The sequence below is a fragment of the Bubalus kerabau genome, chromosome 4, assembly GCF_029407905.1.
Source record: "Bubalus kerabau isolate K-KA32 ecotype Philippines breed swamp buffalo chromosome 4, PCC_UOA_SB_1v2, whole genome shotgun sequence".
Lineage (NCBI taxonomy): Eukaryota > Metazoa > Chordata > Mammalia > Artiodactyla > Bovidae > Bubalus > Bubalus kerabau.
This window is the reverse complement of record NC_073627.1, coordinates 2,918,366-2,946,212: the sequence shown is the minus strand read 5'-3', so window position 1 is coordinate 2,946,212 and position 27,847 is coordinate 2,918,366. Positions and strand designations below refer to the sequence as shown.

At 46.0% G+C, this 27,847-nt stretch overlaps 1 long non-coding RNA gene across 1 annotated transcript in view; it reads right to left on the bottom strand.

Moving 5' to 3' along the window:
• LOC129648561 (uncharacterized) overlaps positions 1 to 27,409 on the bottom strand; it is a 32,151-nt gene extending 4,742 nt beyond the window's left edge. The window contains exons 1-3 of the long non-coding RNA XR_008712781.1: positions 27,258 to 27,409; positions 25,316 to 25,573; positions 24,856 to 25,002 (exon numbers count right to left, since the gene is read on the bottom strand). This is a non-coding gene — a long non-coding RNA (uncharacterized LOC129648561). The remainder of the gene's footprint in view (positions 1 to 24,855; positions 25,003 to 25,315; positions 25,574 to 27,257) is intronic.
• Positions 27,410 to 27,847: the final 438 nt, after the last annotated feature.

The window sequence follows — 27,847 nt, the reverse complement described above, 5'->3', positions numbered from 1 at the left end:
AAGATCCCATGGAGGAGGGCATGGCAACCCACTCCAGTATCTATGCCTGGAGAATCCCACGGACAGGGGAGCCTGGTGGGCTACACTCCATGGGGTCGCAGAGACTCAGACACGACTGAAGCAACTTAGCACGCATGCACACATTGCTTCTATGTGGAATCTAAAAACAAACAAAAAAAAAAGATAGAAATGAACTTATTTACAAAACAGAGTTACAGATGTGGAAAATAAACTTATGGTTACCAAATGGGAAAGGGGGGAAGAATTAGGAGACTGGGATTCACACATACACACCACTACATGTAAAACAGATGACCGTACAGCACAGGGAGCTCTGCTCAGCATTCTGCATTGACCTACATGGGAAGAGAATCTAAAAAAGAGGGGATAAACCGATTAACTGTGCTATACACTTGAAACTAACACATTATTACAAATCAACCATACACCAGTAAAAACTAAAAAGAACAAAAAAGTCTCTCAATAAATCAGAAGGGCTAATGCCTTATGGAAGACAGTGAAGAAGAACTAAAGAGCCTCTTGATGAAAGTGAAAGTGGAGAGTGAAAAAGTTGGCTTATAACTCAACATTCAGAAAACAAAGATGATGGTATCCAGTCCCATCACTTCACAGTAAACAGATGGGGAAACAATGGAAATAGTGACAGACTTGACTTTTTTGGGCTCCAAAACCACTGCAGATGGTGACTGCAGCCATGAAATTAAAAGACGCTTACTCCTTGGAAGGAAAGTTATGACCAACCTAGATAGCATATTCAAAAGCAGAGACATTACTTTGCTAACAAAGGTCCGTCTAGTCAAGGCTATGGTTTTTCCAGTGGTCATGTGTGGATGTGAGAGTTGGACTGTGAAGAAAGCTGAGCGCCGAAGAATTGATGCTTTTGAACTGTGGTGTTGGAAAAGACTCTTGAGAGTCCCTTGGACTGCAAGGAGATCCAACCAGTCCATCCTAAAGGAGATCAGTCCTGGGTGTTCATTGGAAGGACTGATGCTGAAGCTGAAATTCCAATACTTTGGCCATCTGATTTGAAGAACTGACTCATTGGAAAAGACCCTGATGCTGAGAAAGACTGAACTCAGGAGGAGAAGGGGACGACAAAGAATGAGATGGTTGGATGGCATCACCGATTCAATGGACATGAATTTGAGTAAACTCCGGGAGTTGGTGATAGACAGGGAGGCCTGGCGTGCTGCAGTCCATGGGGTCGCAAAGAGTCGGACACAACAGAGGGACTGAACTGAATGTAGCTGGTGTCTACTATACATGAGATTGTCAAAAAGTCTTTCATCTGAAGACTATGGTAATGAAGTTTCTTTGGCAGCTGAGAAGGATACGCTCCCCTCCCCCACCTACCCTCTCCCAGCCATCCTGGACTCCAGGGTCACAGCCCTTCTTCACGGCACCCCGTCCCGTCCCCCACACATGCTTGTGCTTTAAGCCCCTCCATCGTCTCACAGAAACCGACGGCCACGACTTCCCAGATGCACAGCAAGCAGCAGCCTGCTTTCCACAGGATCCTATAAAATGCTGATGGAGCAGGAAACAGCTATAAAACGTCCCCCGAAATCCTCAAGGGATGTCCTGTAACATTTTCCATGGAAATGCCATAAAATATTCCATGCAATTAGCTTCGCTTAAAGAAACATTTGTCAACGTGCTTCACCTTCTATAGGTGACTTTTTTTTTTTCTCAAAACACATGTCATTTACAAAAGTAGTATGTTGTTTAACAAAATACTTAGATGTTATTATCACTGTGGGATTCTGACGGACAGAAAGCTAATCAGAGCAAAATTACATTCTAAAGCTGAAGTCGAATTTATCAGTGAGGAGCGAGTTGGAATAGAGTAGAGAATGCAGGGGGGGATTATGAAGAGATTTTTGTTTAGGTAAATCAAACTCCTACCCTTTCAGGGGCCCATTTTCCAGCCTCAGAAAATATGAAATTTCCTTCGAAAGACTCACTGTAAACCATGTGACCCCCGAGAATTCACAGGAATTGAACTCCCAGGGTCCCCATCTGACGCCAAGAACCTAGGCTGCAAATCAACTGCTATTTTCCAAAGCAGGGAGGAGTGTTACCACGAAGTCACCACGTGCTGACGATGGAAAACAGGTGTGTGGGTGAGGCTTCCTGACTGCAGCAAGGCCACGCTCAGTCCCCAGGGGGCTCATCTACACCCCGCCAGACGGCTACACCATCTACACCACTCCCGACTGGTGTGCAGAGATTTTCCATGGGGACCCCAGGCCTTTCATGGGGCTGCTCAAGTGCAGGATTATCCCATCACACTTTCCCTCCCTGGAGCCAAGACACCTTGGCCTTCCTGCCCCTTCTCCCAGACGTGTCTGCCTCCTGCGGACTCTCAGGACCTTGCCCGCTTCTGCCCACGGTCGCCTGCAGTGGAAAGTGCCTTGTCTGGGTTCATGGGGCTGTGTTGCCAGGTTTCTGCTTAGACGCCTCCCTTTCACAGGTTTCTCAAAATTCTTCTTGCTGTTCTTTGGTTGGACTCCACCATAGAAGGAGACGATTCGTTCAGGTTTGTTTTAATATATCCTTTGTTTATTGCTGTGCTGGATCTTCACTGCTACACAGGCTTTGTGTAGTTGCAGGGAGCGGGTGCTTCTCTCCACCTGCGGTGTGCGGGCTTCTCTTGCTGCTGAGCACAGGCTCTGGCAGTTGTCTCCACGAGTTCAGCTGCCCCACAACACGTGGGATCTCTCCACACCATGGACCGAAACGGTGTCCCCTCATCGGCAGGTGGATTAAGTCCATTCACCCAGTTTTGAAAGGCATTTTTTTAAAGCTTTGGAAAGACTAGAGCAACAGGGATGGTGGGGTGAGTTAGACTGTGGGCAGGAGGCTTAGTCGTGAGGAGTCACTGTTGAAACAGATGCAGAAAGGGCTCAAACTACAGACAAGGAGCCGAGATCAGCTGTAATAAGACATGGGCAGAAGTCAGGCATCAAAGGTAGTTTGCTGGGACTTCCCTGGCGGTCCAGTGGTTAAGATTCCCCCTTCCGTTGCAGGGGGTGCAGGTTGGGGAGCTAGGATCCCACATCCCTTGTGCCCCAAAAGCCAAAACATAAAACAGAAACAATATTGCAACAAATTCAATAATGGTTTTTAAAAATGGTCCACATCAATAAACAAAGTAAAAAAAAAAAAAAAAAATCCTACTTTACCAAGCAAATGCAGATTTGAGGATGTGACCAACTAGGAGATACCCATCAGAAACAAGCAAAGGCAGCAGCGTCAAGGACACAGCAGAAAAGAAGGTAAAATGCATTGTTAAAAGAATGAGCCCCAACTTCATGATGAGTATACATGATGTTTTCCAGACAGATTTATACAAACAGTGAGTTAATTGCATCCAACATGAAAAGCCAGGGGCCTCATTGTGTCACTCCACCCGTTTTAGCCTTCAGAGTATCATTTTGTGACATGATCTAAATCAGGGATCAGGAATGGTAAATATATATTTATTTATCAAGGACTAAGATGTGGAAGAGGACAAACTAAACATCCAAACTGCTCCCAGAATGCTCAGTGCCCTAAATCCATCAGGACGATGCTCCCAGAATGCTCAGCGGCCCCAGATCCGTCAGGAAGGTGCTCACAGAGGAGCAGTGTGAAGATGCTGGGACCACCCCCACCAGCATCCAGGGTCCAGGTCTTCCTCGAAAGGCTGGCTCAGCCCATCGAGTCAGTCATTTTATGTGTAAGGCCAGAACTGTGGTTTATTCATTGACCCTGAGAAACGAGAATTACCTACTTGTGAATGAACAGTGTGAACTATCCCTGTTGGATGTTCAACAGAGTGAGCCAAGATTGGCGTGTGCAGGTTATGACTAAGAATAGCTAACAAGCAGTCAGAGTGTTCCATGCACTCAGCCTAAGAAAACACAACAGAGCCATCCCGACGACCAGGATGAGCCTCCCAGTGAGTCAAGCGCGTTTAGGACTCCCCAGGTGGCGCCAGTGGAAAGAACCCGCCTGCCAAGGCAGGAGACACCAGAGATGTGGGTTCAGTGCCTGGGTCAGGAAGATCCCCTGGAGGAGGGCATGGCAACCCACTCCCAGCATTCTTGCCTAGAAAATTCCAGGAGCAGAGGACCCTGGCAGGCTACAGTCCAAGGGGTCACAAGAGTCAGGCACGACCGAGCAGGCAAGAATGTTTAAGTCCACCTAATAAAGTTCTGGGCCCCAAGCAACCCCGATTCCTGGCCCCGACACCTTCTGAAAAAAAACTGCCAACATCTCCCTCTGTGAATTTTCTGTTTGCATTGCTCACGTGTCTGTCTGATGTATGTTTTCCTAATATATTTCGTCAGGCTGCATGCAGTTCCATCTTTACACATCTCTGTTGTGATCTGTACAAGGACAGACTGATTTACGAGTTTCACAAGGGGCTTTGCTGGTGGTTCAGTGGTAAAGAATCCACCTGCCAATGCGGCAGACAGGGGTTCCATCCCTGATCCGGAAGACCTCACGTGCTGCAGAGCAACTAAGTCCGTGCGTCAGAACTACTGAGCCTGCGCTCGAGAGCCCGGGGGACACACTCCTGAAGCCCGTGTGCCTAAAGCCCGTACTCGCAACAAGGGAAGACACCGCAGGGAGACGCCCTCTCACTACAACCAGAGAAAACCCCTTCAGCAGGGAAGACCTAGCACAGCCAAGAATAAATAAATAAACACCGAAACAAAATAATTAAAAAAAAAAGTCTGACTCCTAGAGATCAATCTCACGACTCTCTTTTCCAGGGCTTAGGGGGAGAGGCTGGCAGAGGTGCGTCACATTGTTCTCCAGCACCAGAACAGAAGTGCCTCGCTTTCCTTCTCATTTAAAACTTTAATGGGATTTTCTCTAAAGGCCTATTACTGCACTTTCTCATTTATATGTTCCTATCAACAGACCCTGAATCATTTCAGTCCTCCCAGGATGCTGGATTTGGAAAGCTCTTTTTATCAAGGTCGTTGACGAATTCCCACTAACAAAGGAACTTTATCTGGGTTACATTCAGTATTCACAGGGGCAAAACTGTGAGCTTCTCTGGAGAAACCCTGGCAAATGATAATCAGAAGTATCGCGGAAACAAATGAGAAAAGAAGATAAGTTGTGCAAAGCCCTTTCGTATTTTGGAAAGCCCAAGTTAAAAGTGCGAGACAGATTGAAGGCGAGCTCAAAGTTATACAATGGAAAAATACTGTGCCTAAGATTAAAGGCCCGCCTGCCAGAGAGATAATGCCAAATTTGATGAGAAAATACATAACATTTCCTTTCCTTTGAAACCTTAGTTGATATTTTCCACTTTGACTGGAAAGAAAGAAGCTCTGAGATGTCACTCAGCACTTGGAGAGGGGGGCCTCCTTTCCAGATTCAAAAGCACAGAGGAAGTGCCTCAGTGTTTTTCCTATGAAGGACAAGCCCCTGGAAAGTTCGAGATCAGTTCATAGGCTGCGAAAAGGCTGCTTCGGGTCTTCTGTTATTTGCCTGTGAACATTTTTCTCTCTCCGGGGAACTGGGGAACCCATAAAGGGGGCCTGGAGGCAGAGAGAGAAGCGGATAAAGAAAACGGACTTGCCTGTTCCCTTTATTACTTTGTGGCTTAGAGGATAAAGTGTCTGCCCACAATGCGGGAGACGCGGGTTCAAGTCCAGCACCCCTGGGTCGGGAAGATCCCCTGGAGAAGGAAATGGCAACACTCCAGTATTCTTGCCTGGAAAATCCCATGGACGGAGGAGCCTGATAGGCTATAGTCCATGGGGTCGCAGAGTCGGACACGACTGAGCGACTTCACTTCACAGTTGCTTTACAATGCTGTGTAAATTTCTTCTGTTCAGCAAAATGAATCAGCTATATGTTTACAGATATCCCCTCTGTCTTGGATTTCCTTCCATTTAGGTCAACCATAAAGCACTGAGCAGAGTTGATCAAAGCTGTATAGGATACAGCATCGTATACGATGTAATACAGCCTGGGCTATACAGGAGGGACTTGTTAATTATCTATTTTCTTTGTTGCTGTTCAGCTGCTCAGTCATGTCCAACTCTTTGCCATCCCATGGACTGCAGCACACCAGGCTCCTCTGTCCTTCACTGTCTCCCACAGTTTGTTCAAACTCATGTCCATCGAGTCAATGATGCCAGCCAACCATCTCATCCTCTGCCGTCCCCTTCTCCTCCTGCCTTCAATCCTTCCCAGCATCAGGGTTCCAATGAGCTGGTTCTTCACATCAGGTGGCCAAAGTAGTGGAGCTTCAGCTTCAGTCCTTCCAATGAATATTCAGGACTGATCTCCTTTAGGATGGACTTGTTGGATCTCCTTGCAGTCGAAGGGACTCTCAAGAGTCTCTTCCAACACCACAGTTCAAAAGCATCAATTCTTCAGCACTCAGTCTTCTTCATGGTCCAACTCTCACATCCATACATGACTAGTGGAAAAACCATAGCTTTGACTGTAGGGACCTTTGTTGGCAGTGGTGTGATTAAACTGCTTTTTAATATGCTGTCTAGGTTTGTCATAGCTTTTCTTCCAAGGAGCAGAGTAAGTAGGTCCTGCAAATTATACAGCAGGTGCTGTTCATGACTGTGTTCCCTGCGTGAGACCTAAAAGCACAACCGCATCCCTTCCCCGAGCTGACCAACCCCGGTCTAATGGGGCAAAACGCACACTGTGGGGCAGGACAGGGGCGGGGCTAGACAGCTGAGTGGGGCCAGCTGCGGCTGCAGCCCGCACACGCTTGTCACACTCATTGGATATTCAAGGGCACTCAGTAGTGTGGTCCCTGCTCTGAGCAGGCACACGGCTTCCAACCATGTCACATGCTGAATTGCAGGAGAACCCGAGACCATGATTTGCATTAATTGAAAAGTTGTGTCCAGACCTCAGCCCTCACTTCCAAAAGTTCAGTGCAGAACTTAGGAATTCCAGGAAAGCACGGCCAGAGAAGCAAAGAGTGAAACTGGATTTCCACCTCAGTTTAGAAATCATTCTACTGATCTGATCTTCCAGCTGAAATCCTTCATTAGAAATGGCAATACTGCTGCTACTAAGTCACTTCAGTTGTGTCCGACTCTGTGCGACCCCATAGACGGCAGCCCACCAGGCTCCCCCGTCCCTGGGATTCTCCAGACAAGAACACTGGAGTGGGTTGCCATTTCCTGCTCCGATGCATGAAAGTGAAAAGTCAAAGTGAAGTCGCTCAGTCGTATCTGACTCTTAGCGACCCCATGGACTGCAGCCTACCAGGCTCCTCCATCCATGGGATTTTCCAGGCAAGAGTACTGGAGTGGGGTGCCATTGCCTTCTCCAGAAATGGCAATAAAACCTGGTTCATCAACCGGATTCCTCTGCATAATCATTTCATGTTGACAAGAGCTAAGAGCTCATGAACACTGGCACTTCGCAGCTCTGAGTGGAGACCTCCTCCTTGGGAGAGGCTCCCCACCCTTCTGTTTTCCCGTGTCACCACCCTCACCTCCCCGGATATGCATAATCTGAGGTGAGCTGTTCCTTTTTTCACTTTTCTTACTTTTTCCATCTATAATGCAGGTTAATGGAGCTACACTGTTGTTCATTGTTCAGTCACTCAGTCGTGTCTGACTCTTTGCGACCCCATGGACTGCAGCACACTAGGCTTCCCTGTCCTTCACTATCTCCCAGAGTTTGCTCAAACTCATGTCCACTGAGTCCATGATGCCACCCAACCATCTCATCCTCTGTCGCCCCCTTCTCCTCCTGCCCTCAATCTTTCCCAGCATCAGGATCTTTTCCAATGAGCTGACTCTTCTCATCAGGTGGCCAAAGTATTGGAGCTTCGGCTTCAGCATCAGTCCTTCCAGTGAATATTCAGGGTTATATTAATGGAACTAGAACATCTGCTTGTTTATGGAGGATTCCAGGAAATGATAGGTTGTATTTAAGCAGATTTCCCTTTGAAGAATTTAGAGCCCATGGGTGTTACTGGGCAAGTGCTTCAGACTGGACCAACGAGATCACACAAGTGTAACTAGGATGCCTAGTGCAGACCCATTAAAACCCCAGCCCCACATCCAGGGAAAGTCAGATACTTAACGGCATGAAGGAATTATTATTTTAATTTAGGCATAAAGTAGTATTGTGACCATACTTTTAATGAATATTTATCTTTTAGAAATCTCAGGTCGGCCAGAAGCTTTGCATGCGTGCGTGCACCATTGCTTTAGTTTTGTCTGACTCTCTTTGACTCTATGGACTATAGTCCACTGGGTTCTTCTTTCCACAGGCAAGACTGCTGGAGTGGGTAGTCATGCTCTTCTACAAGGGATCTTCCCAACCCAGGGATTGAACCCGAGTTTCCTGTGTCTCCTGCATTGCAGGCAGATTCTTTACTGCTGTGCCACAGGGGAAGTCCAAAACGTTTGTTCTGTAACATTTTGCAGAAAACTTGAATGAAATTTTTGGCCAACCCAATGAATTACCCAATTGTAGAGGGGGCTGGAGAGACATAAATGAACCAGATTGGGTATGAATTGATCATTTTTGAAATTAGGTGATGGGTTCAGGATAACAAATTTTAGTACGGTCTCAACTCTTCATATGAATGACATTTTCCACAAAGAAGCTTTTAAAAATGTGTCTTTTTGTATTCTGTATTTATTGGGGAAATCCACTCTGAATATCCACTGGAAGGACTGATGCTGAAGGTGAAGCTCCAATACTTCGGCCATGAGATTCGAAGAGCTGACTCATTGGAAAAGACCCTGATGCTGGGAAAGATTGAAGTCAAAAGGAGAAGGGGGCAGCAGAGGATGAGACGGTTGGACAGCATCACTGACCCAATGGACATAAGTTTGAGCAAACTCTGGGAGACAGAGGAGGACAGAGGAGCCTGGTGCGCTACAGTCCGTGGGGTTACAGAGTGGGCCATGACTTAGCTACTGAACAACAACAATCATTTCTTAGCTGTGGAATGTCGGGCCAATTGCTCTCTGAGCCTGTCTTTGCTTGTGCAGTTGTAAGAGATGACGGGGCCAGTGCAGAGAAAGTGACGAGTCACAGGAGAGAGGATGTGGAGGGCTCCCTGACAATGGCCCCAGGACTCTGCCATCCCAGGGCATTCTTCAGCAGAACCTGCCACCAGCCCACGGCTGACCGGATTCCTTCTTTTGTCTACATGTCAGCCAGCGTCTAGACTGAGCTCAGACTTCTGCTTACTTTATGAAACCAGATCAGGCTTTAAGAATCCAGCCTGCTGTGGAGCGCCGGAGTCCTAACCTCCTATGCGACCTTCCTTCCAACCGCCACCACTTTCAAAAGAACACAAATATATATTTGGATTTTCCATAAACAAGAGAGCATGCCAAACAGGTTTGTGCAGATTGCAGAAGAATGTTTCTTTGATTCAGATGCTGAAAATATACCACTGAATGACTGTACTTAAGAAACAGCATCAGTGAGAGCTCTTGTACCAAACCAGTCTGGAGCTACTGCCTGCCTACGAAGAGGTAGTGAAACAGAGTTACAGAGGGAATCAATGAATGTCTCAATAGTAGTGACCTTATGAACACGTTTTAATTACTATGCATTTTTTTACCGAACAAGGAGCTGAATCACTCTGCATATCACTGATATAAACAAAAAACGATGATCTAATAGCATTCTCCTAGAGGGCCTTCTGCTATGCTGAATTTCCTTAGAGGGGTAAGCCAGTGTAAATAAATACCCTGTTTTTCCAAGCAAGTTGACAGACAGGATTGATTGCAAGTGGAAGACTTTCTTAAGTTAGATAGAAAGAAAAGGTATTTTCCAGTGTTTGCTGTTTTGTAGAGTCACTAACTCGCATCTGACTCTGTATAACCTGCAGCATGTCAGGTTTTCCTGTCCTTCACTATCTCCCAGAGTTTGCTCCAATTCATATCCATTGAGTTGGTGATGCTCTCTAATCATCTCATCCTCTGTCGCCCTCTTCTCCTCCTGCTCTCAGTCTTTCCCAGCATCAGAGTCCTTTCCAATGAGTTGGCTCTTCACATCAGGTGGCCAAAGTATTGGAGTTTCAGCTTCAGCATCAGTCCTTCCAATGAATATTCGGGTCAATTTTCTTTAGGACTTGCTGGTTATAGACCCTTAAATGTCACTGTCTCCTCCACTTGCTACAATTCTTGTGGACCTTAACTGCAGCCCCTAGATAATAACTTCTGGGGAGAAAACACATGTCTCTCAAGAATTCTTAGCATCGCAGAGAGGCATCTTTGTGAAAATAGTCTTTACAAATTAGGAATGCTCTGTTTTGTGCAAGAAGTATTAGATTCATGAATTGCAGTGCTGTGTGCAGTCATCAACAGTTAAAATCACAGAGAATGTCCATCAACAAGGGAGAGGAAAATGGAGTTATATTCATATCATAGAGCACAAATCCTCCAAAAATGACCTGCAGGATTTTCTTGAGGTATCACTAAGAAGAGGAATACTGCAAAAGAATGTGTCACTGAGCCCCACCCTGAGATCAGTTCAGTTCAGCTCTGTTCAGTCTCTCAGTTGTGTCCGATTCTTTGAGACCCCATGGACTGCAGCACGCCAGGCCTCCCTGTCCATCACCAACTCCCGGATTCTGCTCAAACTCATGTCCATCAAGTCAGTGATGCCATCCAACCATCTCATCCTCTGTTGTCCCCTTCTCCTCCTGCCTTAAATCCTTCCCAGCATCAGGGTCTTTTCCAATGAGCTGACTCTTCGCATCAGGTGGCCAAAGTATTGGAGTTTCAGCTTCAGCATCAGTCCTTCCAATGAATATTCAGGACTAATTTCCTTTAGGATTGACTGGATTGGTCTCCTTGTAGCCCAAGGACCTCTCAAGAGTCTTCTCCAACACCACAGTTCAAAAGCATCAATTCTTTGGCACTCAGCTTTCTTTATAGTCCAACTCTCACATCCATACATGACCACTGGAAAAACCAAAGCTTTGACTTGATGGACCTTTGTTGGCAAAGTAATGCCTCTGCTTTTGAATATGCTGTCTAGCTTTGTCATAGCTTTGATTCCAAGGAGCAGGCGTCTTTTAATTTCATGGCTGCAATCACCATCTGCATTGATTTTGGAGCCCCAAAAAATAAAGTCTGTCATTGTTTCCCTTGTTTCCCCATCTATTTTCCATGAAGTGATGGGACCAGATGCCATGATCTTTGTTTTCTGAATGCTGAATTTTAAGCCAACTTTTTCACTTTCTTCTTTCACTTTCATCAAGAGGCTCTTTACTTCTTTGCTTTCTGCCATAAGGGTGGTGTCATCTGCATATCTGAGGTTATTGACATTTCTCCCTGCAATCTTGATTCCAGCTTGTGCTTCCTCCAGCCCAGCACTGCACATGCTGTACTCTGCAGAGAAGTTAAATAAGCAGGGTGACAATATACAGCCTTGATGTACTCCTTTTCCTATTTGGAACCAGTCTGTTTTTCCATGTCCAGTTCTAACTGTTGGTTCTTGACCTGCATACAGATTTCTCAGGAGGCAGAACAGGTGGTCTGTTATTCCCATCTCTCAAAGAATTTTTCAGTTTGTGGTGATCAACACAGTCAAAGACTTTGGTTAATCAACAATACAAAAGTAGATGTTTTTCTGGAACCCTCTTTCTTTTTTGATGATCCAATGGATGTTGGCGATTTGATTTCCAGTTCCTCTGCCTTTTCTAAATCCAGAATGTACATCTGGAAATTCACGGTTCACATACTGTTGAAGCCTGGCTTGGAGAATTTTGAGCATTACTTTACTAGCATGTGAGATGAGTGCAATTGTGCGGTAGTTTGAGCAGTCTTTGGCATTGCCTTTCTTTGGGATTGGAATGAAAACTGACCTTTCCCAGTCCTGTGGCCACTGCTGAGTCTTCCAAACTTGCTGGCATATTGAGTGCACAACTTTAACAGCATCATCTTTTAGGATCTGAAATAGCTCAAGTGGAATTCCATCACCTCCACTAGCTTTGTTCGTAGTGTTGCTTTCTAAGGTCCATTTGACTTCACATTCCAGGATGTCTGGCTCTAGGTGAGGGATAACACCATCGTGATTATCTGGGTCATGAAGATATTTTTTGTATAGTTCTTCTGTGTATTCTTGCCACCTCGTCTTAATATCTTCTGCTTCTATTAGGTCCATAAAATTTCTGTCCTTTATTTGCCCATCTTTGCATGAAACATTCCTTCGTATCTCTAATTTTCTTGAAGAGCTCTCTAGTCTTTTTAATTCTACTGTTTTACTCTATTTCTTTGCACTGATCACTGAGGAAGGCTTTCTTATCTCTCCTTGCTATTCTTTGGAACTCTGCATTCAGATGCTTATATCTTTCCTTTTCACCTTTGCCTTTAGCGTCTCTTCTTTTCTCAGCAATTTGTAAGGCCTCCTTAGACAACCATTTTGCCTTTTTCCATTTCTTTTTCTTGGGGATGGTCTTGATCACTGCCTCGTGTACAATGTTATGAACCTCCGTCCAAAGTTCTTCAGGCACTCTGTCTATCAGATCTAATCTCTTGAATCTATTTGTCACTTCCACTGTATAATTGTAAGGGATTTGATTTAGGTCATACCTGAACGGTCTAGTGGTTTTCCCTACTTTCTTCGATTTAAGTCTGAGTTTTGCAATAAGGAGTTCATGATCTGAACCGCAGTCAGCTCCTGGTCTTATTTTTGCTGACTATATAGAGCTTCTCCATCTTTGGCTGGAAAGAATATAATCAATCTGATTTCAGTATTGACCATCTGTTGATACACAAGATGGTGGAGTAGAAGAATGCTCACTCACCTTCTCCTAAGAGAACTTCAAAATTACAACTCACTGCTGAGCAACCATTGACAGGAGACTGTCGCATAAAAATACCCCATGTCCAACGGCAAAGGAGAAACTCCAACAAGAAGGTAGGAGGGTCGAAATTGCATTTATAATCAAACTCCATACCCGCCAGAGATACTCAGAGGGCTCAAACAAAACCTTGTGCACACCAGGAGACCCCACAGAGACAGAGCCAGACCTGCCTTTGAGTGTTTGAGTGTCTCCTGCAGAGGTACTGGTCAGCAGTGGTCTGCTGCAGGGGCAGGAGCTCTGGGTGCAGCAGACCTGGGTATGGCATATGCGCTCTTGGAGGAGGTCACCATTAACCCCACACAGAGCCACCAGACTTACCCAGCACTGGGGAAACAGACTCTTAGAGGGCACAAAAAAGACCTTGTGTGCACCAGGACTCAGGAGAAAGTAGCAGTGACCCCACAAGAGACTGACCCAGCCTTGCCTGTGAGTTGTCCACGAGTCTCCAGCAGAGGCGTGGATTGGTGGTGGCCTGCTGCAGGGTCGGGGGCACTGAGTGCAGCAGTGCATCATGGGACCTTCTGAAGGAGGTCGCCATTATCTTCATTACCTTCACCATAGTTTGGTCTCAGGTCAAACAAGGGAGAGGGAACATAGCCCCACCCATCAACACAAAAGTGGATTAAAGTTTTACTGAGCATAGTCCTGCCCACCAGAACAAGACCCAGTTTCCCCCACAGTCAGTCTCTCCCATCAGGAAACTTTAATAAGCCTCTTAGCCTTATCAGTCAGAGGGCAGACAGAATGAAAACCACAATCACAGAAAACTAACCAAACTGATCACATGGACCACAGCCTTGTCTAACTCAATGAAACCATGAGCCATGCCATGTAGGGCCACGCAGGACAGACGGGTCATGGTGGAGAGTTCTGACAAAATGTGGTCCACTGGAGAAGGGAATGGCAAGCCACTTCAAGAAGGTTCCTTGAAGGTTCTCAAGCCTGCCTTGAGAACCCCATGAACAGTGTGAAAAGGCAAAAACACAGGACACTGAAAAATGAACTCCCCAGGTCGGTAGGTGCCCAATGTGCTACTGGAGATCAGTGGAGAAATAATTCCAGAAAGAATGAAGGGATGAGGCCAAAGCAAAAACAACACCCAGCTGCAGATGTGACTGGTGATGGAAGTAAAGCCCAATGCTGTAAAGAGCAATATTGCTCTTTACAGGAACTTGGAATGCTAGGTCCATAAATCAAGGTAAATTGGAAGTGGTCAAACAGGAGATGGCACAAGTGAACATCGACATTCTAGGAATCAGTGGACTAAAATGGACTGGAATGGGTGAATTTAACTCAGATGACCATTATGTCTACTACTGTGGGCAAGAATCCCTTAGAAGGAATAGAGTAGCCATCATGGTCAACATAAGAGTCCAAAACACAGTTCTTGGGTGCAATCTCAAAAATGACAGAATGATCTCTGTTTCTGTCCAAGGCAAACCATTTAATATCACAGTAATCCACGTCTATGCCCCGATCAGTAAAGCTGAGGAAGCTGATGATGAACAGTTCTATGAAGACCAACAAGACCTTCGAGAACTAACACCCAAAAAAGATGTCCTTTTCATTACAGGGGCTGCTGCTGCTGCTGCTAAGTTGCTTCAGTCATGTCCAATTCTGTGCGACCCCATAGACGGCAGCCCACCAGGCTTCCCCATCCCTGGGATTCTCCAGGCAAGAACACCGGAGTGGGTTGCCATTTCCTTCTCCAATGCATGAAAGTGAAAAGTGAAAGTGAAGTTGCTCAGTCATGTCCGACTCTTAGCGACCCCATGGACTGCAGCCCACCAGGCTCCTCCGTCCATGGGATTTTCCAGGCAAGAGTACTAGAGTGGCTTGCCATTGTGGAATGCAAAAGCAGGAAGTCAAGAGACACCTGAAGTGACAGGTAAATTTGGCCTTGGAGTACGGAATGAAGCAGGGCAAAGGCATGAGTTTTGCAAAAAGCATGCACTGGTCATAGCAAACACCCTCTTCCAACAACACAAGAGAAGACTCTGAGATCACCAAAGTGCAAAAAATATATCAAAGAACACACACTAGGGAGTTATCACACCTTCATGGTTGGATCTGTAGACACAGTTGGAATGAGAGGCACCAGGATTAGGAAGGGTGGGGATGTGTCCATGATAAAAACACAAGCTGCCATGTGGGGTAAAATCTCATGTAAGGAATGCTGTGTGTGCATGTATGTGTCCATGTGTGTCTGCACGTTTGCACACACAAGTGCGTGCATATGCATGTGTGTGCATGCAGAAAGAGATTCATGAAACAATAACACCTACAGGTTCACTGCGCTTGTTGTAAGTACGAGGATCCCACAGGACTCCGACTTTCCTTATTAAGTTTTTATGTATTGTTAGATTTCTTCACATGAGGCATATCATAGAGCATTGACATTATGAAGGAAAGATAAAATCTAATTGACCGTTGAACAAAAAAGCTTTCCATGCAGGCTCAGTTCAACGGACATTTGCTGAGCCTTTTAATCATTTTCTGTTGCTGTCCACGTTGCTCACGCTGAGGTCCCTTCCTCCACGTTCAAGGTCAGCGATGCAGTGTTTTCTCAGACCCACTGAATGTCACGTCACTTTCTCTGAGTCTCTTCTGCCTCTCTCTCCTACTCTGAAGAATTCTTACGACTGCATTGGACCCAACCAGATAAACTAACATAGTCTTCCTATTTTAAGATCAACTGATTAGCAATATTAACTCAATCTACAACCTTAATTCCCCTTTGTCATGTGACTTAACATACTGACAGCTCAGGGGTGAGGAACGAGCCATCTCTGCAGGACGGCGACATCACTCTGCCCGCCACGAGCATCTTCTCTCCATGTGCTAGCCCTGCACTGGGCATGGAAACCGTGACAGAAACTAGCACAGCAGACCCTTCCAAGAAACATTACATCATCAACCAACATTTATAAAGGATTTCCTGTGTTCCGGGTATTGTTCCAAGCACCATATGTATGTGTTCATTCAACAAACATCAAGCATGGACATCCATTTGCTGACAAAGGTCCATCTAGTCAAAACTATGGTTTTTCCAGTAGCTATGTATGGATGTGAGAGCTGGACCATAAAGAAAGCTGAGCGCCGAAGAACTGATGCGTTCAAACTGTGGTGCTAGAGAAGACTCTTAAGAGTCCCTTGGACAGCAAGGAGATCAAAGCAATCAACCCTAAAGGAAATCAACCCTGAATACTCACTGGAAGGACTGATGCTAAAGCTGAAGCTCCAGTACTTTGGCCACCTGATGCAAAGAGCCGACTCACTGGAAAAGACCCTGATGCTGGGCAAGACTGAGGGCAGAGAGGAGAAGGGGATGACAGAGGATGAGATGGTTGGACATGACTGAGCAACTGAACAACAATAAGATCTTCAATTGGCACTGGGGATGCCACAGTCAAAAAAGCGAATGCAAATCCTTGCCCTGATGGAGAAGATGGTAAAGAGAAGAAAATGAATGCATCTGTCAAAAGAATCCTATGACATGGGTACATAATAATTCCCATTTGCAGAAAAGGAAACTGAGGCAAAGAATGGTAAATCATTTACTTAATATTCTGGCAAATGATAAAGCTGAACTTCAAATGTAGGTATTCTCTTTCTAGAACCCAAACTCACCATTATATTACGATGCCTCCTTTGACTTTGTCACCTCAAGACAGTCCCAACTAGAGTGAGTCCAATCGGACAATGTAATTAGGCTGCTCTGATGCACAGTGTCACACCTGGGCAAACTGCTAGATGGGCAAACTGCAAGAGGTATTTCGACGGCAAAACTTGGCCTATCAAAACCCACCCTGGCTACTTTGCTCACCACGCCAGGCCAGCCTCATCAATGTGACCTTCCTTCTGCCTCTGCTCTTACTTTCATCCTATCGTTATTATCATAAAGAGTAAACCTTGGTGTGGGAAGGAATCTGAGATAATTCTAAATCCCCTTTAAACTGAGAACGAGCCAGAGCCTGTGGCTGGCATCTCTCTTCCCAAATCTAAACTGATATCTCTAAAGCCACCTATCACATTTCCAATTCTTTCTCTCCCTAACCTTTCTGCCACTCTAATCCCTTAACCCAAAACTCACAGTTGGCACAACAGCTCTGGGTCTAGAAATTTCAATCCTATGGAATGTAGGCTTTGCAGTACCAAGATTGCAAGGGCAGTTAACTTTGGCAAAAACAAGGATCGCACCAAATTTCCTGAGAAACTCATAAACGTCATGTAATCCAAAATAACTGGATGTCTATCAGAGGGGTTCATATTGTGATTCTCTTGAGAGATCATTATAATTTGCTGCTTTAGTTCCCAAGAAATGCAAAGCTCAAGCTGATTGGCTCATTCTGTACCCTGCTGAGTCAACAAAGCCTGACCTGCTGCCATATTTTCCAGACTCTCCTGAGCCCCGCTGGCTCATGGGAAACTCTTTTCACACCTGTAGTCTCTTCCATTGACTCATGAATCACAAACTGAATCAAGAAAGCTCTACCTTTAGTCCCTGTTTCAGGAGACCTCAAGCTTTCCCTCCAACAACACCCACCTCTTTGGTAGAACCCGTGTTGTGAAAGAAGGCTTCCCAGGCGATGCTAGGGATAAAGGATCTGCCTTCCAGTTCAAGAGACATAAGAGACACAAGTTCTATCCCTGGGTTGGGAAGATCCCTTGGAGGAGGGCATGGCAACTCACTCCAGTATTCTTGCCTGGAGAATCCCACAGACAAAATAGCCTGGTGGGCTACACTCTGTGGGGTCACAGAGTCAGACACAACTAAAGCAACTTAGCAAGCACACACACACCCACATGTTTTGAAAAAGTAGGTGCTGGTACAAAGATGTGGTTCTTCTTTATGTGTGTCTTATTAAAGTCACAGAGAATCATCCATACAAGAGTAAAAGATAATACCTGTCTATCGAGCACTCTACTGTCAGAAAGAGGAACAGAAGCTGCGGGCCCAAGACCAGGACACATACTGCATTTTAGCGTCATGCCTTGACGTCCTCTGCTTCCCCAAGGTTACTTGCAAACCCAGACTCCTGCGTCAGCCCTGGACGGTTCGGACGCATTGCTGCTGCTCCTCATTTGCCTTCAACCTTCCCAGTGTGTAAAGGACAAGAACGATCACATTCCAGACTTTCACCAGTCTCGACATGACTCAAGCAATTAGAAACGTCCCTCCTGTTTCACAGTGTGGTTTTATTTGATTATTTGGGTGGCACCAGAAGAAGTCATTTTTTTTTAATCCCTTGTAGCTATTGTACCAGACACACTATATTTCTATATCAAACAATTTGAACCAAATGTTAGGAAATTGCATGGAACATTTGGGGCATCAGCTCCCTGGGCCACAATTTCGTTCTTCAAACGAAAATCGAAAACTGTCCTATTCCCTGTCTTCCTTGTTTCCCACTCTGTCAAATCATCCATTTGTTTGTATCAAAGGAAGATTTTTCAGTCTTCAAACACAGACCCTCCTCGAAAAGAAGCGATGCCAGTTTCCTGGATACCAGATCTGACATCTGCAAACAGACGTTGGTTTTCCACATTATATTTTAAAGAAATTATTATATCATTACCCATGATTTATTTCACTCAAAGGGACCTCCCAGGCATTGTTAAGTGAAGCTTGCCTGAGCCAACATTTAAAAGTCATAACGCCCTTCTAATATTGACTCAGGGACATTTTATCTGTTCTTTCTCTGAAGAAAGATCACACTGCTTTCCTTTCAAGCTTAAAAGCTCAACACAAATCACTAAGCCACGTTAAAGCTAACATGCTCAGCAAAGGCCATCCTCTCCAGGGCCAGACTCAGCAAAGGTGCGTGTGTGCCTGCCACGCAAACAAAGGACCCAGAATGGAAACATCTGCCGCTGTTCATATTCTGAAATGAATGATTCCAAAGACTTCAGCACCTACAGGGACTGGAGATGCTATTTTTAGATAATTACCACTTACATACAGTTGAATGTCTTGATTCCACTGGGGAAGTGCCTAATACATAGAGCACCATGACCTTGAGATAGTTATAACACTGCATGCATGCATGCTAAGTCACTTCAATTGTGTCCAACTGTTTGCAACCCCATGGACTGTAGCCTGCCAGGCTCTTCTGTCCATAGGATTCTCCAGGCAAGAATACTGGAGTGGCTTGCCATGCCCTCCTCCAGGGGATCTTCCTGACTCAGGGCTTGAACCAGCGTCTCTTATGTCTCTGCATTGGCAGGTGGGTTCCTTACCACTAGCGCCACCTGGGAAGCCCATTTATAGCACTGTGATCATTCAAAAAAAGTTAAATCATGCTTTTTCAGCTATGCTTAAAAGGAGACAGTATGTAACTGCTTGCTGCTGCTACTAAGTCGCTTCAGTCGTGTCCAACTCTGTGCGACCCCAGAGACGGCAGCCCACCAGGCTCCCCCATCCCTGGGATTCTCCAGGCAAGCACACTGGAGTGGGTTGCCACCGCCTTCTCCAATACATGAAAGTGAAAAGTGAAAGTGAAGTCGCTCAGTCGTGCCTGACTCTTAGCAACCCCATGGACTGGAGCCTACCAGGCTCCTCCATCCATGGGATTTTCCAGGCAAGAGTACTGGAGTGGGGTGCCATTGCCTTCTCTGATGTAACTGCTTAGTGGGGAAGAAAAGAAACTGGGATAGAAGATTACTAGGTATTGATGCCTTGCTTACAAACAAGAACTTTTTTTTTTTTTGGTTTTACAATACACAGATCTGCTGCTCTGGGCATAATTTATGATACTTTAGACAAGTTAATAGTCTGCTTTTGCTAGCGGCTTTGCTTTGACTCACCTCTCAATTGACTCATCGATTTCTGGGCTCCAGCACAGGCAACAACAAGCCAAGAAAATAGCAAGGCTGGTAGCACCAGATAAATTAGTGGCTGACTATCGCTGCCACCAGGACTCTGAGCAAAACTGCAAAGTACAGGAGGTTTGAGTGCTTCAATTCAGTCTGTTTCTTCAACCAGTTCTCAGCAGAAAGAAGACCACACTTGGGGCAGGTCCATTCTTCCTACGGTCCTGTCCCCTGCACTTGCAGGATGCTTAGCAGACACAGCTCAAGGCACCCAATGAAGGAAGCGAGCCCCCTCCAGATTGCAGCTGACACATATACCCTGATATTGCATATAAAAGAGATGACGAACGACAGCCAACTCTACAACACCGGAATTCTACTCCCGTGCTCTGTGATGACCTTAGTGGGAAGGAAATCCAAACAAGAGGAGATATATGTATATAGATGTATGCATAGTAAGTCTCCTTGTCGTGTCCGACTCTATGCGACCCCATAGACGGCAGCCCACCAGGCTCCCCTGTCCCTGGGATTCTCCAGGCAAGAACACTGGAGTGGGTTGCCATTTCCTTCTCCATGTGATGACCTTAGTGGGAAGGAAATTCAAACAAGAGGGAATATATGTATATATATGTATGTATGGTAAGTCTCCTTAGTCGTGTCTGAATCTTTGTGACCACTGTGGACTATAGCCTGCCAGGCTCCTCTGTCCTTGGGATTCTCCAGGCAAGAATACTGGAGTGGGTTGCCATGCCCTCCACCAGGGGATCTTCCTGACCCAGGATTGAACCCATGTCTCTTGTGTCTCCTGCACTGCAGGCGGATTCTGTACGGCTGAGCCACTGGGGAAGCCTTTTATAGCCGGTTCATTTTGTTGTATGGCAGAAACTAACACAATATTGTACAGCAATGATACTCGAATAAAAATTAATTAAAATAAACGAAGTACTCCCCTTCCTCCACACGTGTGCACACACATACACACCATAACACGCACAGTGTAAGTACTCAGTCACATCACACAGTTCCAATGTGCTCTTTAACACTTTCTGCTGCCTTGCAGCTCCACAGAACTCACTCAACCAGCTCCATTCTCCCAGATTTTCCCTCCCTTACCCACGTGCCTCTTCTCACACACAAATATCTAAATCCTGGTGAAAAATCTCAGGCAAACAGTTCCACACGACCCATGTTGAATTAAGGATTGATGTGCGTTCTGCTCCTTACTATTTGTAAAGAACAAAGTGATTTAGTGATCCAATTAAAACAATTAACAGTAAACACTCAAGGACTAATAAATATCTTTTCAGGCATATTTGCACACAAAAGAGGGCTTCCCAGGAGGCACTACTGGTAAAGAATCCACCAAAGAATCCGCCTGCCAGTACAAGAGACACTAGAGAGGCGGTTTCAATCCCTGGGTGGGGAAGATCCCCCGGAGGAGGGCATAGCAGCCCAGTCCAGTATTCTTGCCTGGAGAATTCCATAGACAGAGGAGCCTGGCGGGCTACAGTCCGTGGGGTTGAAAAAAGTTGGACATGACTGAAGTGACTTAGCACACACACACGCACGTACGAGAAAGAAAAACGTCTGCACCCATAACCTCTCCCGACCCCCAACCCCAAAAAAAGATACAGAGTCACGAACTCAGGTCTCCATTTATCAGAGATTGATGGCTCCCCACACTGGAACACTGGGGAAACCGTCTTTCAGATTACGAAAAATAAACAACCACACAGCCTCCTTCCTCCTGGGTCACTGAGAAAGCAAGAGCCAGATTTGTTCTCATTCTCAAAGAGAAAGACAAAAAAGCCAAAATTAGGGGAGAAGAAATAAGTGGCCCTGAATCTTCAGGTTACACCTAAAATTCCTGGGTCTGTCTCACCTTCCTTGTGACCAGCTGACCACAAACCCAGGAGATGTCTTTCCGGCAAATGTCCTGAGGTTCAGCTTTATTTGGCCACCAAAGAAAAGTGTCGTTTTATTCAAGTTTTATTAAATGCAGTCCCTCCTCCCATAAAAATTATAATAAAATTCAAAGTCCAAGGATATGGCAAGTTATATTGCCCTGGGGAATGAGTACATAAAATCTGGAGGGATAAAAAGGCTTGGCTCTCATTTAGGCAAAGCAATGATCTGAACTCTTTCCTTGTGAAACTGCAAGGCTGTCTTCAGAATTACTTCACAAATACCCAGATGAAACATCAGAGCTCTTAAGGTGACTTATGTCTTTTCCTTTTTTTTTTTTCCTTTGTAGGATCTCAGTCCTATTGTGAAATGGAATGATTGAGTTGCAAGTTAAGAAACCCAGCGTGATTTCTGAGTTCTTTTCCATCTGTCCCTTTGAATGGGCACTTTGATGATTCTAAGACTTAGCGAGAGCAGAGAGGTTATGGTGAATGAAACCACAACTGAGAGACACCCAGCGATCCTGTTTCTCTCGTAGGTGTCATCCCAGCAGTGGTGAGATTCACCAAGGCCTCCTGGGTGAGCGGGCACAGAGAGACTACTGGCGGATTATGTCCTTATTCCTGGAAAACTCGTACCCAAAAGAAGTATCACTACCCCCAACAGAGCAGTCCAACATAAAAACCCATCCACACGATTTAATTGAAGCTCTATGATTCACTCCTGTGAGAAAAAAAAAAAGTCCATCTTAAACCTTCCCCGATAGCTCAGTTGATAAAGAATCTGCCTGCAATGCAGGAGACCCAGGTTCAATTCCTGGGTTGGGAAGATCCACTGGAGATGGGAAAGGCTACTCACTTCAGTATTCTGGCCTAGAGAATTCCATGGATGTCCCTGGGGCCGCAAAAAGTCGGACACAACTGAGCAACTTTCACTTTCACTTCTCTTTCACTATGATTCACTCCTTTGAGGAAAAAATAAATAAATAAATCCACCTTAAAGCTTAGTGCTATTCCTGAAGACACTCTTACAAAAATGCTTCATTTAATCATACATACGTGCTCAGTCCTCCAACTCTCTGCAACCTTATGCACCATAGCCTGCCAGGCTCCTGTGTCTGTGGGATTCTCCAGACAAGAATGCTGCAGTTGGTTGCCATGCCTTCCTCTAGGGGATCTTCCCAACCCAGGGATCGAACCTGAGTCTCCTGCATTGCAGGCAGATTCTCTACCACTGAGCCACTGAGAAAGTCCTCATTTAATCATTTGTGTGTCTGTGTGTGTTAGTTGCTCAGTTGTGTCCGACTCTTTGCGACCCCATGGACTGTAGCATAGCCCACCAGGCTCCTTTGTCCATGGGATTCTCCAGGCAAGGTTGCCATTTCCTTCTCCAATGCAGGAAAAGTGAAAAGTGAAAGTGAAGTCGCTCAGTCGTGTCCGACTCTTAGCGACCCCATGGACTGCAGCCTACCAGGCTCCTCCATCCATGGGATTTTCCAGGCAAGAGTACTGGAGTAGGGTGCCATTGCCTTCTCTGATACTGGAGTGGGTTGCCATTTAATCATGCTGGTGCTAAGTCACTTCAGTTGTGTCTGAGTCTGTGGGACGCCAGAGACGGCAGCCCACCAGGCTCCCCCGTCCCTGGGATTCTCCAGGCAAGAACACTAGAGTGGGTTGCCACCGCCTTCTCCAATGCATGAAAGTGAAAAGTGAAAGTGAAGTCGTTCAGTCGTGTCCGACCCTCAGCGACCCCATGGACTACAGCCCTCCAGGCTCCTCCATCCATGGGATTTTCCAGGCAAGAGTACTGGAGTGGGGTGCCATTGCCTTCTCTGCCATTTAATCATAGCTCCCTTCAAACTCCGTGAGTCTGGTTTATAATTAGGAGACTTCTATAAATCATCATTTGTAAATGGAAATTACAGGTCACCAGCTAATTAAAATGTTCACTTATGGGGGCGTCAGCATAGACAGTGAATAACATGTAACAAATTAGAATTGTTTCCTCATTATTGTTTTATGTGAGTATGTACACACATGTGTGGAAAATTTTTTATTTTTTCTAAATCATATGGTAAAAAGCCATGAAGACACGGAATCAACTTGGTTTATTCCCCTAAGCCATCAAGTCCTATGCATTAAAATGTTTTTAAATATATCTTGTATTAATTTAGAAACACCAGAACAGTAAAATAATTACATAATGAGTGTCCGTGTACTCAGCACCCAGCTTTAAGAAGCAGGGCAGTAGCACACGGCAAACCTCCAGGAAGCCTCTTCCTGAGGCATTTGCTGTTGGTCCTCAGACAGTAACCACCACTCTCAGAGTGATATTGACTATGCTGATGCACTTCCTTGTACTTTTGGTGCCTGTGTTACATATGTGTCTCTCCACTATACGTAAGTGGCACGTTTTTAACTTCTTGCAGCATATTATGTTATCCCTGTCTTCTGAAGCCCTGTGCGACACTTATGAGCTGCATCCTGGTTCTGTCTTGCCACAGCATAATAGGTAATAGTGAAAGAAAAAGACGTATCGTTGACCTATTGCATTTGCTCATTACCAGGGCCTTATTTCCAGCTTCTCCGCACTTCATCCTTGCTCGATTATCACAGTTCTCTCACTGGCCTGCCCGCCTCTAGTCTCTTCTAAACTAAAACAATTTCCATTAAACTACCAGGAGTGCAATAAAACATGAAGACACTAAAAATGTGCAAAACTATTCCGTGAATCCCTGTCTTTCCCCCATCACGGTGGTGCTCCTTTGTCTACCTTCCAAGGCGGCAGGGTCACGCCCTAACCCTGCAGCCCCCATGAAGGTCACCAGCAGCCTCGCTGGGCGGTTCTCACTCACACTGACGGTTTCCTGGTCCATTGGCAGCACTTTCTACCAGAAGGCTCTGGCAACCCGTGCAAGCACAGCCCACAGTGGGTGAGGCCAGAAATGCCAGGAGCTATTGCTCTGGGCAACCAGGAAGGACAGAAGCTGATGGAGAAACATCCTCCATGGAGGGGAGGATGCTGAGATGTGTTCTGTGGATACAAAACCAGAGACTCTCCGTGGAAGCTTCAGCAGGATGGAGCCCAATGGCCCACAGTATGGCCCCATTTATTAAAGCCTTTCTTGGCTTTCTCTCCCTCCCTTCTCATCTCCAGTCTCCACCTGTGTCCGCTGGGTTCGGCTCCAACATGAGCTACTGGTACTTGAAGCCTTGCCTCAATGTCTGCCTTTTAGACAAGTGGATAGAGACCCTCAGGAGAGACACTGGAATTGGATCACTCACCAGCCAGATGGCAAGAGGCATCCTATGACTGATGACGAGTCAGAGAGTAGCAGTGCTGGGCAGCCGCCAGGATTACTGAGATGCTCACCTGTGGTGGATCCGGTCCAGGTAGAAGAGGAGGCACTGGCTTTTGCATTTCTTCTAGTCCTGGAAAGATATAAGAGCGGTGACAATTAAAAAGATTATAGAGTTGAATACCTTTTGTTAAATACCCTGGAAGCCTAGCAGAAAGAGAATTACATGCTGAGACAGCCAGCCATCACCTCATGCCACATCATGGGAGCCAGGAAGCCTACAGGCAGCTTTGCAGAAGCCTACGTGTCCTGCAGCCAGTAGGCAAACGGTGCTGAAAATCAGGCACAAGCTTTGATCTTCAGGGTGGTGGAGGTACAAAGGAGCTTGAATTTACAGTTCAAAACCTCTCCGATGAAAACCCTAAAAAGGCAGCAATAGTACCCACCAGGATAGGGATTTTGGAGGGCTGACACTTCTAGAAAATTTGAACTGCCGGAGCCATGTGAAATCATCCAACTAAGGAACAGCAGCTTCCTGTCATTGCTAGTGAACAAGAGCATCCTGTGGCCTGAAGACTGTTACTTGAGAAAGACGCCTTGATGACAGGCCACTCAAGACCGTCTTTAATGTCCTCTTCTTGTTTCTAGTCCCCAGAACAAGGAGCAGTTCTCGGCAGAGCCCAGTTGGGACAGTCCACTTGCTGCTATGGGAAGAAAGGGATTAGGATCAAAAACAGTTGGAGGGTATGGCTTCTTTGTACCTGCGGTAACTGGGAGGAAAGGCCTGGAAAATGATGTTGAAGATACAGGACCAGAGGTGGGGAGGACAGAGCCAGAATATAAGCCTGTGCAGGAGAGGATTCTCCACTGAAGGGGAACTCTCCCGTGCCTTAAGATTTGCCATCCTGGCAGACACACCCGGAGCCTGTCCTAATACGTTGTTGGAAGGGCCTTTTGAAGCTTAGAGAGATGATGGCCTCTAGAATAAATCAGGTGGCTATACCAGCCTGCCTTGGCACAGTGTTAAGAAAGAGATCGAAAGGCCCAGTTTTTGCAACAGCTTTCAGCTGATACCCTAAGTGTAAGGGGAAGGGAAATGTTAGTCGCTAAGTCATGTCTGACTCTCTGTGACCACATGGACTGTAGCCCACCAGGTTCCTCTGTCCATGGAATTCTCCAGGCAGGAATACTAGAGTGGGTTGCCATTTCCTACTCCAAGGGCCATCTTCAAAATGTGGTACAGACTTTAATGGAACAGTCCATCATACAGTCTATGTACTTATGTACTTTTATGTACAGCTATACATGGCCTTAGAACCAAAGCTTTTCCTTTTTTAAAATATTGGAAATTAAAGCTGAGATATTTATAAAATTTTTCTTTAACTGTTAAAATATAAACCTATTCCATGTTAACATAAATATGTTATCAATAGTAACTATATTTCCCAAAAATAATTTAGTGAAAAGAGTGGACTGGTTTTACATTTTGTAAATCTCTTTCAAGTCTGCCCTAATTAAATACTAAAATTTCAGGCTCTCCTGTCTACTGCTTTTGCTCTGTTGTGATCCATTGTTCTGGCTGGATGCTCAGTTGCTCACTGTGTCTGACTGTTTGTGATCCCATGGACTCTAGACCACCAGGCTCCTCTGTCCATGGGATTCTCCAGGCAAGAATACTGGAGTGAGTTGCCATTTCCTTCTGCAGGGGATCTTCCCAACCCAGGGACTGAACCTGCATCTTCTGCATTGGCAGGCAAATTCTTTACCACTGAGCCACCTGAGAAGTCCCTATTTTGGTTGAAGTGGTTTAAAAAAGTGGAATTCACAGGTAACATAGTTGGAAGAGGGAGTAATATTTTGACGACCTTTTTATATAATTGTGGAAATTTATCTTCAACATGAAACCAAAACTTGACAGAGGGTAGTTTATTAAAGTTAGTTGCATCGTGATACCTGAAACCAAGCTGGGTGTCCCCTTGGCGATTTCGGGCTTCCCAGGTGGCACTGATAGTAAAGAACCCGCCTGCCAACGCACGAGACATAGGTTCAATCCCTGGGTCGGGAAGATCCCCTGGAGAAAGGAATGGCTACGCTCTCCAGTATCCTCGCCTGGAGAACCCCACGGACGGAGGAGCCTGGCGGGCTATGGTCCATAGGGTCACACAGAGTCAGACACGACTGAGCATGCAGGGCAAAGTATGTTAACTAGAGTTATCGTAGTGATCATTTCACAACATACACAAACACAGAATCACTGTGCTGTACACTTGAAACTAACGTGTGTCACTTAGGCCTCAATTAAACAAAACAAGCTATTATCTTTAAAAAGCTACAGCCCTCCCAGCTGAGGAGTCGATCCTGATTGGCACTAGTCAGCTGCAGGGTTACCATTTTCCGGGGACTTCTGCTAGAGGCTGATCTGTGGCCCGTCTCTGATCGGGAAGACACCAAAAGAGGTCTTCCCCGGACTCTGCGCCAAGCTCTCCAGTGCACAGGACACACGGCAGGAGGCCTCCCGTCACCTCCGGAGGGGACGCGCGGAGCTCTGCCGTCGGCCTCCCGCCGCAAGGGAAAGCAGCTTCAGCGAGCAGCCCGCTGCAGCCAGGACCGGCTGGAGAGACGGACGGATGCTGCCTTCTAAAATTAGTCATTCTTTCCAGTGGCCATAAACAACTCCAACGTGTTAGTGGCTTAAGGCAGCACACATTTGTTTCCCTCTCTCCTGGGAGGGCTGCGGGACTTCTGGGCTCTAGTCCCTCCCCCACCCCCCCCACCCCCCCACCAAATGCCTGTTCCTCCCAGGCTGGGGCTACGACTGGGGCTAAGCAGCAGCTGCTGATGAGACCTGCTGCTCAGCCGGCAGCAAGCAGCCCCTCGCGAAGGAGGCGTGAACCAGCCGCTCTCTGAAAGGTTCTGTGTGAAAGCATCCTGTCTGCAGTCTCACCCCGGGGAGAGCTTGTTTGGGGCCAAAGCCCACA